This window comes from Triticum urartu, chromosome 2A (genome assembly GCF_056163025.1).
Source record: "Triticum urartu cultivar PI428250 chromosome 2A, HENAU_Tu73, whole genome shotgun sequence".
Taxonomy (NCBI): Eukaryota; Viridiplantae; Streptophyta; class Magnoliopsida; order Poales; family Poaceae; genus Triticum; species Triticum urartu.
The window spans coordinates 178,483,073-178,490,042 of record NC_141874.1 but is presented as its reverse complement, the minus strand read 5'-3'; the positions used below and the strand labels follow the sequence as shown (position 1 = coordinate 178,490,042).

General features: G+C 47.1%; 1 long non-coding RNA gene across 1 annotated transcript; it reads left to right on the top strand.

The window, feature by feature from the left end:
• Positions 1-4,558: 4,558 nt before the first annotated feature.
• On the top strand, positions 4,559-6,073 carry LOC125541350 (uncharacterized). Its single transcript, XR_007297494.2, has 2 exons — positions 4,559-5,113; positions 5,230-6,073. It is a non-coding gene; the product is annotated as an uncharacterized LOC125541350 (long non-coding RNA).
• Positions 6,074-6,970: the final 897 nt, after the last annotated feature.

The window sequence follows — 6,970 nt, the reverse complement described above, 5'->3', positions numbered from 1 at the left end:
CATTTGAGATCCTCCCCGTATGTACATATGTTGCCGTATTTACTTTCTTGCACCCTGGCTGTACATATGTGTACATGCTACGTGCATGCCTCTACTACGACACGTGCACGCCTATACTATGACACGTGCCCTTCCTTACACGACCACAGTTCATTGTCGCAGCCTGCAGATAGACCGATCGTATGTGCGTACACGTTCGCGACCAGAATGACAACGCTACATATGCTTCGACCAGGTGGGTCCCGACTGTCAGGCACTTCCTTGCGTGCAAAGATGTAGCTGGTGGGTCCCAGCAGTCAGGGGGCGAATCATTTTTTTGCCCATAATATGGACGCACTTCCTTGCATGTGAAGATGTAGATGGTGGGTCCCAGCAGTCATGGGCGAATCATTTTTTTCGCGAAATACGGTGGCTTGTCCGGTGGGTCCCTGTTGTTAGGTGGAGGAATCATTATTTTCCGCGTAATAAGGAGGCACTTCCTTGTTGCGGTCGTGGACCCAGATGTCAGCCTCTCCACGTACAGTACTATTTCGATGGAAGTCATTCCTTGACCACGTTGACCACGCCGCGCCGAGAGCACCAGGGCGGTGGACGACGGCGAGGCCTAGAAAGGGGACGACGCGGAGCCAGGGAAGACGCAGCAGTGGAAGCCCACGCGGAGAGGAGTACGAGGGTTCACTGGTTCAGCTGCGTTGTGAGGCTGCCGTCACCACAGAATAACAGGGGGTGTGGGTGAGTAGAGGGATGGCCTGGCCAGCTGTGGGAGTAGTAGGGGGCGGTGAGGCCTCCGCGGCAGCACAGCCGGCCACGGGAGGCAGGAGCAGGCGGCACGACCGGCGCTGCTTTGGGCGGCTGGAGCAAGAAGACCAGAGGTTGAGGAAGCACTACGGCCGTTGGGTGGACATCATACGGTCACTGGAGCTAGAATCATTCATATTGACTAAGTTGACAAAGCCCTCCGTCTGCATCAACTTAGTAGGCCCACAAGTCAGCCTCCCATATGGTGGGTCCTAGCTAGCAGGGAAAGTATTCATTTTTTTGTGCATAATAAGGATGCACTTCCTTGCGTGCGAAGATATAGCTGGTGGGTCCGAGCTGTCAGCGGCGGGAACATTTTCTTCGCGAAATGCAAAGGCCCTTCCGGTGGGTCCAAGATGTCAGGTGGAGGAATCATTATTTTGCGTGTAATAAGGAGGCATTTCCTTGTGTGCGATCATGGACCCAGCTGTCAGCCTCTCCACGTGCAGTCCAATTCCGATAGATGTCGTTCGTTGACCACATTGACCACGCCGCGCCGAGAGCACTAGGGCGGTGGACGACGGCGAGGCCTACGAAGGGAACGACACGGAGCCGGGGAAGACACGGCAGTGGTTGCCCACGCGGTGGGGAGTACGAGGGTTGACTGGTTCGGCTGCCGTCGTCGGAAAATAACATGAGGTGTGGGTGAGTAGAGGGATAGCCAGGCCATGGATGCGAGTATGGTGGGGCCATGAGGCCTGCCCAGCAGCACATCTGGCCACGGGAGGCGGGAGCAGGCGGTTCCGCCGACGCTGGTTTGGGCGGCTGGAGCTAGAAGATCAGAGACTGAAGAAGCAGGATTGTCGTTAGATTGACATCTAACGGTTTGACGCTGGTAGAGTCAATTGTTGACTAAGTTTCTTTTTTTGAGAAACCTTGTGTATGAATGAACTTAGTAGGCCCACAATTCAGCCTCCAAATCCGTGGCAGACAACATAGAACCCATTTGCTATTTTTTTAATAATTCGCAGTCCATTTGCTAATTCTTAAGTAATTTATTACAACCCATTTTCTGCCCAGGACCACGGTCAAAAATTTCAACCTTATTTTGCATATTTCGATGGAGTCCGAACTGTTGTAATCCCGAAATGATAAACATTTTTAAGAACTTATTGATTTGCCAAAAAATCATTCTATTTTTGTAAGAAAACAAGATGTGGGGCAATTGAGTTGGTTTCAGGAAAAACCAGTGGTAAAAAAATCAGCGCTGGGAGGGAAAATAACAACAAAAATAAGGATGTAATATGAAAAGGGAACTTTATGTATTTTCAATATAATGATATGTGTATATGAACTAGTAAAACTATAGGTAGAGATTAGAAAACGGAAGTAGGACATGGCGTTTCAAGAGGAAAAAAGAACTGGGCTGTGTGTTTGATTCAGTAAAAAAACTACCTGCGGATGTTGTAAGACAAACTATAACTAACGCCGGTGGGCCAGAGGCCAATAGATACATGCTGGATCTTTCTGTCCCGTTGTTGTCATGGGGTGGGCCTGTTAAAAACAAAACCAAGCCTCGGCAGTCTACAGCCCAGTTGAAACTTGCTCGACCTGAAAAAATAATATACCTGCTCAACAAATGAGAGAATTCTGCAAGTACAGACTGATAACTGGGTCGCAGCAGGTATATTGTTTTTTCATCGTGATAATAAGTGCATGCACTTGTTTCGAAAAATTTGGAGAACTGGGAATTCGAACGGCAGGTGCTTATGCTACCCATCAAATAAAAATCAGGTGCCTGAAAATTAATTTCCAAATAAATGATTCAGCTTTATATCCATGTCGACCCTCGGCATGATGGTTAGAAGCAAATGCCAAGTTCATACCGAAAGATCGTTAACAATAATACCAACTTGCAGACGACAAGGTAGTATAAGTACCAATACCAAACTAACTTATAATCTTTTTAGTCCTGGCCCTACTGCTTGTCTTGTAGAAAATCTTGCAGAGGACGATCTCCCGCTCCTTCTCTTGCTCCAGGTCCCTGAGGTGGTAATGGTGCATCACCCAGTTGGTCCTCTGCTGGTCGAAGTTCTTGTTGGTGTGCAGCACCAAAACCTTTTTGCTGCCCATCTGCCGGGCGTTGACCATCACCGGGAAGGTATTGTTGGTCTTGTGCCACATCGCGTGCATGCCGCACTCCAACTGTATCTTGCAACGCGTCCACGTGCCCCTTTTGAACGCCCTGGAATTTGCACTGGAAGAAATGCTTGCTTAGGCCACTCAGTGTGATACCTGCAGTATTGTCGAATACATGTTTTAGTGTACGTAGTTGGTATTTTCATAACATCTTTGGCATGTTGCAGTCACTTGTTTCACTTTTTATTAAGTGTTAAATTGTAATTGTTTCACTAGGTCTGCGTCTAAAAAGAAAAATAGAGCTATAAACAAAGGAATATGTTTGTGCAAGTAGACGGCCGATCGGTGTCTTACCTGGAAGTTTCTCAGGATGGGTGTAGCATATGCCGTGCTCGCTGTCGATGGTTGGTATGAACAAATCGATGAGAGGGTGAGATCTCATGTTGTCAGCACTCACTTTGGACTCAAGGTGCTCGATCAGCTCTTGATCCGTGGGATCGAACTTGACACCAGCCGGCAGCACCGACCAATCCTTCTTGGAGTTGCATCGGTTAATTCCAGTTATATGGTACTCAATGTATGATCAATCGACTGTTTTAAGTGAATGATGAAAGATTTCGACAGATAAGTGGTAGTACTCCAAATCTGAAGTCCATAATACCCTAACATGCCGCCGGGATTCTTGTGTCACCTCACGTGCAGCGTGTTGTCACGTCAATTCAATGTGAGGACATGATGAATAATTTGGCCGACGTATACTAATACTGCTACTGTACTATTTACTAGTCGTATTTAGTGTCACATTTTAACCATAGGTTTAACTAACAAAATGTCAATGCATGTCACCGAAAATTATTCCATTGGAAATTATGTTCAAACTAGTAAGGTACACCTGCATTGCACACATGAGATTTGGTAACCAAATTATGAAGAAATACCACACTATAGCATGTAAGCTTTGAGTCATATATGCATGATGTAGATGTTCGTTTAATTCTTATAGTTCATCTCATCCAAAAATCAATTAGTTTTATAAAAAAATATTTTAAGATTCATGGAATTGTGTATTGTAATGCATAAAGTAAAAAAACAAAAAGTGACAATTCATTTAGAAAAAAAGTTTGGGAAATTAAGATATGAAAGATTATAGAACAAAGGAGAAGTGCTTGTTTTTTGAGGTTTGTGCATTATGCTTAAGTTCAACCATGGAGTTTTCTAGATTGTACATATGGAAGAGTCTGGTGGAATGTAGATGATATCCAACGGCTAGTAGTGCTTGGATTTGCCATCTCTGTACCGTCGGATTGGCTTCATCCAACGACTAACTTTCAAAGTTATTCGCATACTATATAGGGGTATAGATACGAATAAAACGATATACTTTTTTGTGACATGCATTAACATTTAGTTAGTGAAATTTATGATCAAAATTTGACACAAATTATGAAGGGGAGCAATAAACCAGGAGGAAGGTAGTAGTATGAGTAGCGTAATATACGGTATAGAGGACTAGTACAAATTTAGAAATGGAGTGACAAGTTATAGGCTATGCGACAGACTTTTAGGCTACATGAGTAGTACAAAATATATTTCCCATTAAACAACACTTTCACAACACATTTGAAGCCTATTCTAACAACACCTTAAGACCTTATTCTAACGACACCGACCTTATTCTGCTAACACCGTCGACCCGGCCCTCCCTCCTACCTTCTTCCTCCCCCGCACCTACCCCCACCTCCCCTCCAGGTTCCATTGCCGGCCTCCCTCCCCGCGACCCATCCCCACCCCCGCTCCCACCTGCGCCGCCGGACCCCGCCCCCACCACGCGCCATCCCCACCACGCACCGCAGGAGCCCCGACACGCCGCACGCCGCCCGAGCCTCGCCCCGCTCCGCGCTGCTGGAGCCCCCTCCCCCCAATCGCCATGCGCCGCCGTGCCCAGCCATCCCTGCCCAACCACGCACCACCGGGAGCCCCGCCCCTCTCCTCACCTTCTTTTGTGGATATCCGACATGGGATCCAGCGGGCTACCCTGGCCTCTTCCTCTCCGACATCCGCTGACATCCGCGGGCCAGTACCACACCAGCGAGAAGCTCAGCCAGATCCTCCTCTGGCTCCGTCGCCGTGCCTCCGTCGTCAGATCGGGAGCTCAGCCACCCCGCGCCATCAACACTATACTGCCTCCTCCCGCGCGTGCAGTGCACATCCTGCCACGCAGCAGTCAACGACGGTGGTGCTGGTCCCCCATCCCCTAGTCCCGATGCCGGCGACCCTGTCTTCGGCGGGGACGAAGCCCGTACAGTTCAAAAAAACATTTTTGCTAATTTTTGGGGGATTTTGGATGTGCAGGAAACTGCTGCAGTGCAGAGTGTGTTTTTGGTGCACCCTGACGACGACCCATCCTCCCCGACCTCTCCCATGTCTCTTCGATGGTGAGGTCAAGATGCTCTCCCGGCGTGGTGGCCGCCACGGCTTCCCCTCCTTCTGATCCGGCTGCCAAGGCCTCCGCCATCTATTCCGCTACTTCTCGCAGCTGTGGCTGACGAGGAGGACGGTGCCTGTGGTGGCATGCTCCTCCTTATCCCCCCAATGGCCTGTAACGAGCTCCCTCCTCCAACTGTTGCAGTTCCTTTGATTTTTTGTTGAAGCTAACTGAATTTTGTTTTGTAGTGCACTGTTGAAATGAAAAAAATTGTACGTACAAGTTTCTTGGCGCGGCGTCGGGCAGTTTGGTAGGGAGCGGCGTGCAGTTTGCTTGCATGGACGGGAGCTTCCTGATCCTGCTCCGACCCATCTTCTTCCCCCTAGTGCACTGCAGTTGTTCATCATTTTCATCTCGTGGTGTGCCGTTTGCAAAGATCGTGGCCGTGCAGCTCGTCTTCAGTGTTTTGCGGTTCTGTGCATGGGGCGGTGCGGTTCTTTTTTTGGCATGCAAAATTGCAAAAATTGTAGTGTGGTTGGGCGCCCTGCCGAGGTGCAGTTTGTCCACGGGTGCTTGTTTTGGTGTTTCAAGGAAAAAGTATGGATGATTCGGTTGCTGTTCTGTTAAAACACACCGAAACTTTGTTGGCGTAGCTTCAAAAAAGAGAGTATCAAAAGTATAACGAACTCCCTGTGTCTCGTTGGCATAGCTTCAAAAACGTGCAAAGAATACTTTTGTCCAGTGATGATGCAGTTTGTTGTGTATGTTGGAGTAGTTCGCTTCTTTTACAAGTTAACTCTTTTTTGTTTTTGTTTAAGTTTGGTCCAGTGCAGTTCAATTGGTATGTTAGAGAGGTTCATTTTCATGAAAAAAGGGTTATTGCAGCCGATTGATGCAGCCCACTACACCCATGTTTGTCATTTGTTGGAAAAATAATTTGTTGTGCACTCGATAACGAAGGACAGGAGAGCATCACTTTCCCTTTAAAAAGAAGTTTATTTTGTTGTTTGAGAAAATGCAGAGAGGAAATGAGAGTAAAGAGATGTGGATGAATTCTTGTGTGTAATGTGTAGCGTGCAAACAAACAATGCAGTCCACTCGCCTCGTCCCCGCTTCATTTTTAAACCAAAAATAGATATATGGAGTGCACTACGGGAAAATCAAAAGTTTGTAGAGAAAAAGAAAAAGAAAAATGCAGTGCACTCCGGTCTTTAAAAAAGTCCGCTCCGAAGGACTTTGTAGTATACTCATGAATTTTTTACGTTCGACAAAAGAAATCATGAAGTGCACTTGCTCGTCCGATGCAGCGCACTCCACCTCGTTTGGGTAAGTTTACGTCCCACAAAAAGTAATCATGCAGTGCACTTGTCTGTTCGATGAAGTGTGGTTTTTAGTCTGAAGCAGTGCACTCCACCTCGTTTAGAAAAATTTACGTCCCACAAAAAAGAAATCATGCAGTGCACTTGTCTGTTCAATGAAGTGTGTTTTTTAGTCTAAATAAGTGCGGTTTCCTGTCTGATGCAGTACGACCCGTTTATGGTAGTCCCGAGGTTCACTTTTCATAGTATTGCGGTTCACCAAACACTTGACATGAAGTGCACTCCATCTCGTTTAGGAAGATTTACTTCCCATAAAAAAGAAATCATGCAGTGCACTTGTTTGTCCGAT